Source organism: Prionailurus viverrinus, chromosome X (assembly GCF_022837055.1).
Source record: "Prionailurus viverrinus isolate Anna chromosome X, UM_Priviv_1.0, whole genome shotgun sequence".
Classification (NCBI taxonomy): Eukaryota; Metazoa; Chordata; class Mammalia; order Carnivora; family Felidae; genus Prionailurus; species Prionailurus viverrinus.
Window position 1 is genome coordinate 112,452,003 of NC_062579.1, and position 12,329 is coordinate 112,464,331.

Consider the following 12,329-nt stretch of genomic DNA (forward strand, 5'->3'; position numbering starts at 1 on the left):
GATCCAGTTAAAGAAAGATCAAGATTTTTGATTCCAAGGAAGAAGAGAATAAAGTATGGTTGCATTTTGGAAAATGGGTGTGAGTGTTTCTGAGAAAACTAATAATATCAAGTCACGTATATCTATGTTCGGTCCAAAATATACTATGAAAGTAAAATGGTCAACTCAGAACTTGCAGATACAAATTCTTCCTTGCCAATATTTTGCCTTGTTTATTTCAACTCTCAGCTTCTGGACTTTACTATTGCTTGGAGCTCTTGCAAACAATAAGCTACTTTTCTCATGATAAGAGACAAGATGTATCTTTCCAGGTGGCTTTAGAGAAAACAGGTTGCTCCAATCTTAAAACATGTATTGGCATTGGACACATACTGTTTTATGCTCGTCTCCAGAAGATTCTTGATAAAAATTGGAACTGCGATAAGCTAAATAAATATCGGGACTCGTGTCCATAAAAGTGTCAGCAGTATCTCTGATGAGGTTCTTCGGAATGTAGACCAAAGAATCGTGTTCTTTAAATACAAATGAATGAACATTGAGTAGTAAAATATTGGGACCAACTGGAAAGTTGCATTCTGGGTTAGACCAATTTCAAGGTATAAAACATTGTAAGTAGGTTTACTTTCTGCAAAACTCTGAGAATAAATCAGTCAGTGTGCAGCAGATAAACGTACAGAGACTGGAGCTAGCTCGTCTGGATTAAAAGAGCCGGGTTCTGCGGTTATGAGTTTTAGGGCTTTGGGTAACTGACAATCTTTCTTTCCTTCAGTCGGTTCATATGTAAAGTGGGGGTAACACTAGTATCCACCTTGTAAGATGTTTTTGAAGATTCAGTTCATCTATGTATAGCAGTTAGAGCAGTTCCTGGTTTATATTACACCCTAAGATCTGCTGTTCTGATTATTACTACATTGAAAAGCACACACCAAATAACAGTGAATCCTCATGAGGTTACTTTTTTACTTTTATTTTTAAGTAATCTTTACACCCAATGTGGGTGGGGCTCAAACTCCCAACCCTGAGATCAGGAATTGAATGCTCCACTGACTGACCAGCCAGCCAGGCATCCCCTCAGGAGGTTATTTTATTTAATAAAAAAATTTGTTTAATGTTTATTTATTTTTGAGAGACCGACAGAGAGAGCATGAGCGGGATAGGGGCAGAAAGAGAGGGAGACACAGAATCGGAAGCAGGCTCCAGGCTCCGAGCCAGCAGCCCAGAGCCCGACGTGGGGCTCGAACTCGCGGACCGCGAGATCGTGACCTGAGCTGAAGTCGGACGCTCAACCGACTGAGCCACCCAGGTGCCCCTCATGAGGATATTTTATTTATTTATTTTTTTTTAATTTTTTTTTTTCAACGTTTATTTATTTTTGGGACAGAGAGAGACAGAGCATGAACGGGGGGAGGGGCAGAGAGAGAGGGAGACACAGAATCGGAAACAGGCTCCAGGCTGTGAGCCATCAGCCCAGAGCCCGACGCGGGGCTCGAACTCACGGACCGCGAGATCATGACTTGGCTGAAGTCGGACGCTTAACCGACTGCGCCACCCAGGCGCCCCATGAGGATATTTTAAAAACTTTATTCTGGTCTTTGTTTCAGAGGGTTATAAATTCGGGATAAGTGAGGCTCAATTTGACGTGGTTTTGTTAAAATTGGTTATTAAATAGATCTCAAAAAGTCAATGGCATTCTCTTCAATGTACTTAATAATTTTATAAATTTTCATTTTCAAAATTGCATATTTTTTCAAAATCTCTTTTAAAATTGATAGTAAGATATGGAAAATCAGATCGTTTTGCAGTTTTCAAATAAAAACGTTTACAGGAAGGAAAGTCAACATCCTGAATGTCTTAATTTAATAAGACCAAGCTGGTAGGTACCCTGTGCTAGATCATCTCAAATAGTAAGATCCACATCGAAAGTTAAATCTTCCTGTTTAGGGGCTACTTCGTTGCAAAACTAAAATAGCTTTCGGTTCAGAAACTTGAAGGATAGGCTGGACAAATTGCAATTCTAAATTTAGGATCAAAGTTGAGTATTTAATGTATTATTTATTTAAATTGTTCTCTTTTAATAGCATTAGAAACCATTTGTCAATTTGTTCTAAAAATTTCAAATAAAAGCTAACTGAATTAGACAATCCCGGGGCGCCTGGGTGGCTCCGTCGGTGAAGCGTCCGACTTCGGCTCAGGTCATGATCTCACAGTTCGTGAGTTCGAGCCCCGCGTCGGGCTCTGTGCTGACGGCTCGGAGCCTGGAGCCTGTTTCAGATTCTGTGTCTCCCTCTCTCTCTGCCCCTTCCCTGCTCATGCTTTGTCTCTCTCTGTCTCAAAAATAAATAAACATTAAAAAAAAATTAAAAAAAAAAAGAATAGGCAATCCAGTTTTGATTAAGAAACCCAGGCAAGTGAGTCTTAGGGACATCATGATGTTATCATTATTTATTAATGATAATATTATAATCGAATACTGATTATGTGTCCAAGTGCTCTAAGCACTTTACGTACATAATTACATTTAAGCCTCACAAATATCTTCCCGAAATAAATATTTCACCCATTGTACAGAGGAAGAACTAAGTTTTAAGTGACTAAGGACTTACCTTTGTTATGTAGCTAGTGACTTGCAGAAACCAAATTTCAATAATATCATCTGACGCAAAGATGTACGCCATTAACCTCTCCCATATTAACTCCATCAGAAAGCAAAATTAATTTTCTCTCTATTAAAAATATCAAGATGCTCACTTTTTATTAAGAGAAAGAAACATGTAGCTAATGAATACAGGGCGACTTTTAAGGAAATGGTATGATGTCTCAGGCCAAAGAGGGAAATATGAAAAGAGCAGGGATTTTGGAGTGAGAAAGCTAGAATCAAATCCTGGCTTCACCGCTTACTAGCTGTGTGATCTGTAAAACAGTAACAACAACGCAGTCGTCAGGAGGAGAAACGTAAGATCTAGCAGAAAGCCTGGAACATAGGTTAGCTAGTCAATAAAATTAGCAATTTCAAGGCTCTCAGAAATACGGCAGTGAAAAAAACATAAACATTTAAGCCCAAGTTTCTCAAGTGGAACTTCTTTTGAATGTCATTTATTTCATGGAACCCAGTGTTCCAGAGGAGCAAGCTTGGGAAACGTAGTTAAAATAATTGCCATATTTCTGAAGAGAGGATATTAATAAGGGTGCGGTAGGAGTAGTAATAGAAAGGGAAAGGAGGAGGGGCGCCTGGGTGGCTCAGTCAGTGAAGCGTCCGACTTCGGCTCAGGTCACGATCTCACAGTTTGTGGGTTCGAGCCCCGCGTTGGGCTCTGTGCTGACAGCTTGGAGCCTGGAGCCTGCTTCCGATTCTGTGTCTCCCTCTCTCTGCCCCTCCCCTGCTCGTTCTCTCTCTCTGTCTCTCTCTCTCTAAAATAAACATTAATTTTTTTTTTTTTAAAGAAAGGGAAAGGAGGGGAGAGCTGGAGAACGTACCATTTAGGATGATTCTAGCAGCTTGAATTAATGATGAGGCATGAAGAAGGATAGTAGGAGTCTGAATCGAACTAAAGTGTCTTCAGTTTTGACTCGAGTATTTCTTTAAGATGTATTTTAATGTCTAATGTTGGGGCTTTCTATTGAGGCTTTCAGCATTTTGCAGGGAGGTGTCACTGAAGCGATGTGAATGGAATTAATTGAATTGACTGGCTTGTGGCTCAAATAGGCAGGCTTTCATGCCTGAATGTTTGGGCATCTTGCATTTCTACATTGCCAGTACTGTGTGAAGAGGACTAAGAGACCGAAGTAATCTCATGAGGACATCGTGTTCCCGAGAAAGGCCGTGAACATTTAGATACCTTTGGATTTTGGGAATGAAAGAGTGAATGGTTTAAGTACTTGGTAAGTGGGTCCCACGGGATCCATCATGATTAAAGGAAACCCTGTCTAATGGAGCATCTTTGGATGTATTGGGCAACGTGGTGGGTGACAGCATTGTCACACACAGACACTTGTATTCTATATATTTCCCTAAATGAGATATTAATGGAGCAAATTGTGAGCTGTATGAATGAATTTGAATGGGCTATAATGAATGTTTGATTTGGGTAACCTGCTGATTTCTTAATCAAGAGGAAAATAAAACAAAATCTTACAGCTGAAGGAGAAACAAAGTTTGGAATGATCTCATTGCAGTGACATTTCTCAGAAAATCATAATTATGTAATAAATCCCCACGTACAACAATATTTCTTAATAGGCAAAAATGAGATCCATTGAAAATGAAAACATTCAGAATGCATAGAAATGGAGCTAATTTTATAGCATTTCACTATTATGTGTTGAAGTTTTTATTCTGTAAACACAAGCAATTTATTTCATAAAAGCAAACTAATTATTCCCTCTCCCTGTAAAAAATGGAAAAAAAATCCTGTAATCTACGCATTCCCACTCACAGTTAAAGATACACTCCACAGATATGAAATTAGCCCATTCTTTTGGATGACAGTCACTGTTGAGGTGTTATTATCTCTCTTGGTTTCACGTTAGGAAGCGACACTGTCCTTGGAAGGGGGACAGCAAGCAAATGAAGGAAAAAACAAAACACAGCCTGAAAGTAATTTCAACAATTTCCTCCGCTTTGTTCTTCTCTTCTCTTACAAACGTCAAAGAGTCAACTGCTGTTTAAGATGATAAGGTGTGGAAAGGAAACCTGGCAGCATCCGTTGGTTTGAGCCAAACCTCTTTTTTATTTCGTGCGCAGGGCCAGCAAGGCAGTGGAGATGACCTCAAACACAGCACGTTTGCTCGCATTCGTCGCTCTTTCATGCGAGGCGGGGAGTGCTGAATTACCTCTCCCTGGCCATTCTACTCCGCAGTCCTCCTGCCCCGGTGGGTGACTATTGTTTGGTTGGAGAGAAGCATTCAGGCGATTTCTTGTGGGAACAGCATCCTGTCAAGGTTCACATGTTTATGGCTTTTGCAGTACTCTCAATTAGAAATAAAGCTAAAGAACAGGAGGTGAAGAGGGCCTCATGGGCACACCGATGTTCGAATAAAACACTGGTGAAAAAAGTCATGAGTCCTTGACTCATACAGAAAAAATCTGTATGATAGAAAAGTTTTATTTGATGTTCGAATAAAACACTGGTGAAAAAAGTCATGAGTCCATGACTCATACAGAAAAAATCTGTATGATAGAAAAGTAACTCCGTTTTGTAAACATCTGTGAGCTTTAAAAACATGGACATTCACTCAGTATATGAGACAGTTATAGTAACCATTCTTTTATTGTTTATCTCTTAATGTATATAATAAGTTAAACCTAGCCTGGAGAGTTGAAAATTTAGTACCCATTCATTTGAAAACTGAAATTGTCCATTACAACATGTCCTGAATGGATGTCAACTGGCAAGGTCATTCTGCTTATTGATAGTGTTTACTTTACTTACCCGTGTAACAGGGGAAAGATCAGTGTATGTGGATTCTGAAGGCACAGACTTACCTACCAACTCTGCCATTTCTTTTTGCATTCATTCGTTTAGTTATTTATTATTTACATTTTTAATGTATATTTATTTTTGAGGGAGAGTGAGTAGGGGAGGGGCAGAGAGAGGAGACACAGAATCCACAGCAGGCCCCAGCTTCCGAGCTGTCAGCACAGAGCCTGAGGTGGGGCTCAAACCCACGAACTGTGAGATCATGACCGAAGTCGAAGTCGGACGCTTAACTGGCGGAGCCACCCAGGCGCCCCTCTAAGTCTGCCATTTATTATCTAAAAGAGTTTGGAAATGTTAATTAAAAAATATTTGTACTAGAAAAATATTTTTACTACAAAGTGATGAAATATATTCTCCTAATGAAAAACCCAAGCAGTAAAAGAGGGTTTACATAGAAAAGTCATTTCTCCACTCTCGAGTCCTACTGGAGTTTGTGGACCATTCCAGAAATGTTAATGTATATTAATGTACTTTTCACTTAAAACATATACATAGGATCAGAGCAAGCATACTCTTCTACAATGTGTGTTTAAAAAATAATATTTCATGGATATTTTTCCCCATTACCACATCCAGACCTTCATCTTTTCAAAGACTGGATAAGTGATGTACTCAGTTGTCTATCGATGGACGTTTGGATTATACTCAGCATTTTATTCATAATGTCTTTACATACTGGCACATTGTGTGCCAGTGGGAGAGTCCCAGGAAGCGCCTTCTCCTCAAGTTTACATTTTGCATGGACTAGTGCAGACAATTGGATTTTGGAATGCTCTGTGCCTGGAATGGCAGTTGAGCCCGAGCGCTCAGGATCTCATCGTTACTAGAAGAATGTTGTCATTCCTATGACAGTTCTAAACCAACGAAGTCATGACATGCTAATGTGGTCTTGGATCACTTTGAATGGTAAAAGCGTAGCTTCTGTGTAAAAAGGTCACTGTCACTTCATGTAGAGGAAGTAACTACGATATCTCAATGTAGACGGCAAAATAAAAGAAATATATGTTTTTAGTACAGGTTCTAATATTCATTTGGTATCAGTAAAATGGTCCATAAACTTGACGAGCATGCCAAGTTTTAGCTGTGTTGATGAGACATGACGTTTACTGTTTAAATTCAGCTGCCGAAAGAATTCCTTCACAAGAAAGATAGAAAAGAAGAAATTTATAATGTGTGTTCAGCGCCATACTGCATTACTCTTTGGAAACATACGCCTAACCAGAATTTTGTTACTGTGGCATCTTTTTCCTTCACATCTACATCATGAGGATAAACTAAAGCTCTTGTTTCCTGGACAGTCTTCTCTATAGAACAGGAAGAACGGCGAACCTTTAGTGAAAGTAGCTGGAGAAGCTCAATGGCCTTGGGTGTTGAGGCAATAGTTTTTATTCTGACAGAAATACTCAAGAATTTCCTTTGCTGGGTGGCTCTTAAAAGGGGAACAGAATGATGAGTCCTTAGGTACTAAGTAGTCCTTCTGCTATGGCTGAATTTCCAGACACATTCAAAAGCAGTTTCAAAACTTGAACTTTGGTGTTTCCATTTCTCACGAGTACCACATTGAAAAGGTCGGTAATATAAATGTTGGTAATGGTCATGTTCATTAACATTCCAGCCCAACCAGCTGCATAGCGGACTTAAGGGAACCACAGAAAAAATTCTCAGACTTGATGAATACCTTTAACTTGCTTTGATTTTTAACATTCACTCTTAGGTTATTCAGTGCATTTAAAGCTTTGCCTTTAATACTGTGACTGGGATGGTTGATTACATTCCAACAATTGGAATACTGCCCAATTAACAAATTATAGCTTTGTTAGCTGAAGGCTACATTGTCATCCAGAATGACCAAACTTTTTCAATAATTACAGAATCTTTTTTTAGGCTTTAATAATGCCTCTATTTATAAGCCTATATATACATACATACTTATATATATACATACATAAAATAAATGAAATATAGCACTTATCCTTGGTAAATGACTAGATTGGTTGTCAGTTTGAATAAAAAAATTTATTTTACCGTGAAGTCTGTTCCCCAGTTTTAGTTTTAATTTTAATATTATTTAGAAATGTAAAAGGTTTTTGGGGCGCCTGGGTGGCTCGGTCTGTTGAGCGTCCGACTTTGGTTCAGGTCATGGTCTCACAGTCTGAGTTCGAGCCCCGTGTTGGGCTCTGTGTTGACAGCTCAGAGCCCGGAGCCTGCTTCGGATTCTGCGTCTTCCTCTCTCTCTCTCTGCCCGTCCCCTGCTCATGCTCTGTCTCTCTCTGTCTCTCTCTGTCTCAAAAATGAATAAAAACATTAAAAAAAATTTTAGAAATGTAAAAGGTTTTTTTATACTTAAAATTTATGTATCCAAATGTTTCTTTTTCTTTTTGCACCAAGACACAAATATATTTCATTTCCAGCTTTATCGATATATATTTTACAAATAACAATGTGGAATTTTAAGCTGTGCGGTGTGATTTGACATTTGTATATATGTTTATGTGTGTGTCTGTATGTGTATATATATGTGTATATGTGTGTGTGTGTGTGTATATATTGAAATGATTATCATAAGGTTTGTTAACACATCCATCACCTCCTTTGAGCCCCGCTTCTCTCTCTCTCTTTCTCTCTCGTCCTCTCCCTCTGTTCCTCTCTTTCTTTCTCTCTCCCTCCCCTTTGCCCCTCCTGGGATTCTCTCTCTCTCTGCCCCTCGCTCACTTGCATTCTCTCTGAAGAAAAAAAAAAAAAGACACGTCCATTACCTCACTTAGTTACCATTTTATTTTTGTGTTGAGAATATTTAAGATCTACTCTCTTGGCAGATTTCAAGTATACAATACAGAATTTTTTTTCAAGAGAAAAAGCCATTTTTATTTCCATTGATTCAAATTGAAAATTAGATTATATGATCTAGGCGTTCATAATTTCTAGTTTTTTAGGGAACAGATTAATTTGGAAATAAACAATTAATATGAAACTAAGCCTTTCTTTGATACTGTCAGAATCTTCTCCCATTAAAAATATAGTAGGCTGATTTTAATAAATGTATACATTCATTCTTTAATTCAACAAACTTTGTTTAAAACAAACAAAATTACTTTTCTGTCTCAAGTCTTAAGACCTGCTTCTGAAAAACAATGTTCCGAGTATGTGTAGAGATAACAATATCAATTTAGTCCTCATTTTTTTTTTCATTTTTTTTTCATTGTTTTCAGGAGTAAAATTAAGTGATTCATCACTTACGTATGACACCCAGTACTCATCCCCACAAGTGCCCTCCTTAATGCCCATCACCCATTTAGCCCATCCCCCCCACCTCCCCTCCAGGAACCCTCAGTTTGTTCTCTGCCTTTAAGAATCTCCTATGGTTTGGAGCGCCTGGGTGGCTTAGTCGGTTGAGCGTCCGACTTCAGCTCAGGTCACGATCTAACGGTTTGTGGGTTTGAGCCCCGCGTCGGGCTCTGTGCTGACCGCTCAGAGCCTGGAGCCTGCTTCCAATTCTGTGTCTCCCTCTCTCTCTGCTCCTCCCCTGCTCAAGCTTTGTCTCTCTCCGTCTCTCAAAAATAAATAAATGTAAAAATAATTTTTTTTAAAAAAGAATCTCTTACGGTTTGCCTCCCTGTTTTTATCTTATGTTTCCTTCCCTTCCCCTGTGTTCATCTATTTTGTTTCTTAAATTCCACATATGAGTGAAATCATGATATTTATCTTCTGACTTTTTTCGCTTAGCATAATACACTCATTTCCATCTATGTTGTTGTAAATGGCAAGATTTCATTTTTTGATCACCAGGTAATATTCCATTGCATGCATATATATATATATATTCCATATAATATTCCATTGCATATATATATATACACGTATACCATATATATGTATATACCATATATCTGTATATACCATATATATGTATATATACCATATATATATACCACATCTTCTTTATCCATTCGTCAGTTGATGGACATTTGGGTTCTTTCCATACTTTGGCTATTGTTGAAAGTGCTGCTGTATACATTGGGGTGCCTGTGCCCCTTCAAAACAGCACACCTGTATCCTTTGGGTAAATTCTTAGTATCGCAATTGTTTAGAAAGTTGTTAATTCTGACAGGTATGAGGTGGTATCTCATCGTGGTTTTTATCTGATAATGCAGTATTGGTAACTGTAGTCACCATGCCGTACATTAGATTTGTAGGACTTATTTATGTTATAACTGAACATCTGTGCCCTTCGATCAACCTCTCCCCATTTCCCTCACCAACCCCTAGGAACCACCCGTTTACTCTGTTTTCTGAGTTCAACTTTTTAGATTCCGTATATGAGTGGGATCATACAGTTTTTGTCTTTGTCTGACTTATTTCGCTGAGCATGATGCAAACGGTAGGATTTCCCTTTGTGTGTATGCGTATGTATAGCTGTCACATCTTCATCCGTTCATCTGTCGGCCGACTGGGGGTTGTTTGCAGGTCTTGGGTGTTGCTCGTCCCTCGTCACCCTGAAAAAGTACGCGGTGCCCGCTTGGTCCCCTCGCCCTCCTCGGTTAGCACCTGCCAGGTGTTGCGCGGATCACTGTCCTCGGTGGCGCTAAAATCACCCCAACGCTGACGGATCAGATCCTCAGCCGCTCGGCAAGGCCTCACGTCCCCTGATCTCACTCGCTTGTTCCTAGCGGCAGCTTCCGAACCAGGGCCCTTTCGAGGGACGTTGACACAGCGGCCAAGTTCGTTGGGGCTGGGGCCGCCACGCGGGGGTGGCTGGCACTGGGGCTGGCATCGGGACTGCGTTTGGGAGCCTCGTCTTGGGTGCGAAGACGAGAAGCCCTCTGTGAAGTAACGGCTCTTGTCCTATGCCATTCTGGGCTTTGCCCTCTCGGAGGGCACTTGGGCTCTTGTGTCCGACGGTGGCCTTCCTCATCCTCGTGGCCGTGGAAAGGAGCCGCCTCCACCTGCCGTAGGTCCTTGTCCTGTGTCTCGTCTGCACGGGTGTTCCGCCTATACCTCCCCAGGCAGCCTTGGCAAAGCGGTTGGCTCAGGGTTTGACAGAGGGAAGACAAATAAATACTGTATTAAGAAAAAAGAGAAGGGGCACCTGGGTGGCTCAGTCGGTTGAGTGCCCGACTCTTGGTTTCAGCTCAGGTCATGATCTCATGCTTTGTGGGTTCGAGCCCTGGGTCGGGCTTTGTGCTGACAGTGAGGAGCCTGCTTGGGATTCTCTCTCTTTCCCTCTCTCTTTGCCCCTCCCCTGCTCACTCACTCTCTCTCTCAAAATACATAAATAAACTTTAATAGAAAAGAAAGTGCCGATAACTCAAGGCAATTATTTCATTTCCTATATATATATGTGTGTGTGTGTGTATATATATATATATATTGAAAAGTGAGATTAATGGATCATGTAATCGTCATATTTTTAATTTTTGGAGGAATCCCCACATTGTTTTCCACTGTGGCTGGACCAATTTGCATTCCCACCAACAGTGCACAAGGGTTTCTTTTCTGTACATCGCAGTTAATACTTGTTATCTCCTGTGTTTTTGATGATAGCCCTTCTAACAGGTTGAGGTGATATGTCATTGGGGCTTAGATTTGCATTTCCCTCATGATTAGTGATGTTGAACACTAATGTACTTGTTAGCTATTTGTTTGTCTTCTGTGGAAACATGTCTATTCAGTGCCTCTATTTTTTTTAATGTTTATTTTTTTAAATTTTTAATGTTTTATTTATTTTTGAGAGAGAGAGACAGAAACAGAGACAGAGCAAGAGCAGGGAAGGATCAGAGAGAGAGGGAGACACAGAATCTGAAGCAGGTTCTAGGCTCCAAGCTGTCAGCACAGAGCCTGACACGGGGCTCAGACCCATGAACTACGAGATCGTGACCTCAGCCAAGGTCAGACGTTTAAATGACTGAGATACCCAGGTGCCCCAATGTGTATTTATTTTTGAGAGAGGGTGGCAGGTACAGAGAGAGGGAGACAGAATCCCAAGCAGGCCCCACGCTGTCAGCACACCTGATGTGGGGCTCGGTCTCACGAATGGTGAGCGTACGACCTGAGTTGAATCAAGAGTTGGATGCTTAACCGACTGAGCCACGCCGGCGCCCCCCTCTTTTTTTTTTTTAAATCAGATTGCTTTTTGCTATTGAATTATGTAAACTCCTTACACATTTTTGATACTAACCCCTTATTAGATATATGATTTGCAGATATTTTGTCCTATTCTGTAGTTTTTCATTTTGTTGGTTGTTTCTTTTGCTGTGCAGAGGCTTTTTAGGTTTTTAGTCGTGCTTGTTTGTTTTTGGTGTATCCAAAAAAATCTTTGCCAAGACCAATTTCTAAGAGCCTTCCGCTCTTTTCTTCTAGGACTTCTGTAGTTTCAGGCTGCACATTTTAGTCTTGAATAGATTCAGAGTTCATTTTTGTGAGCGATGCAAGACATGGGTCCACTTTCACTCTTTTGCGTGCGAATATCCGGTGTTGCTCAGGCTGGGATGCAGTGCTGGGTCTGGTGCGGCAGGCTCCTGGGGGCTTATGCGGGGATCTCAGCACACATTGCTTATTTCTCGAGGCTTTGGTTTTATATATGTTTAACAAGAGTAAGGCTTTGAAAGTGAACAACATAACATTATCGACTGCTCTGGTATTCCAAAGGAATAGTTCGTTGAAGAAACATTAGAAAATGGATGATACCAGGCAGACGAAACATTTGGAGCCAGTGAGGAGAGTTCTCGAGAAGCCTTCCGAATACATTTTGCACACTAAATTGATTGTTCTGTGTGTCCCCGAATCACACCTAAAGTGATCACTTCCTCCCCTATGGACTGACTCATGCACGTCTTGCCCGCTGCCAGATTGGGA

At 40.4% G+C, this 12,329-nt stretch overlaps 1 long non-coding RNA gene across 1 annotated transcript in view; it reads left to right on the plus strand.

Annotated features, from left to right (window-relative positions):
* LOC125157650 (uncharacterized) overlaps positions 1 to 4,858 on the plus strand; it is a 30,457-nt gene extending 25,599 nt beyond the window's left edge. Inside the window, exon 3 of the long non-coding RNA XR_007149032.1 lies at positions 4,742 to 4,858. This is a non-coding gene — a long non-coding RNA (uncharacterized LOC125157650). The remainder of the gene's footprint in view (positions 1 to 4,741) is intronic.
* The last annotated feature ends 7,471 nt before the right edge of the window (positions 4,859 to 12,329 follow it).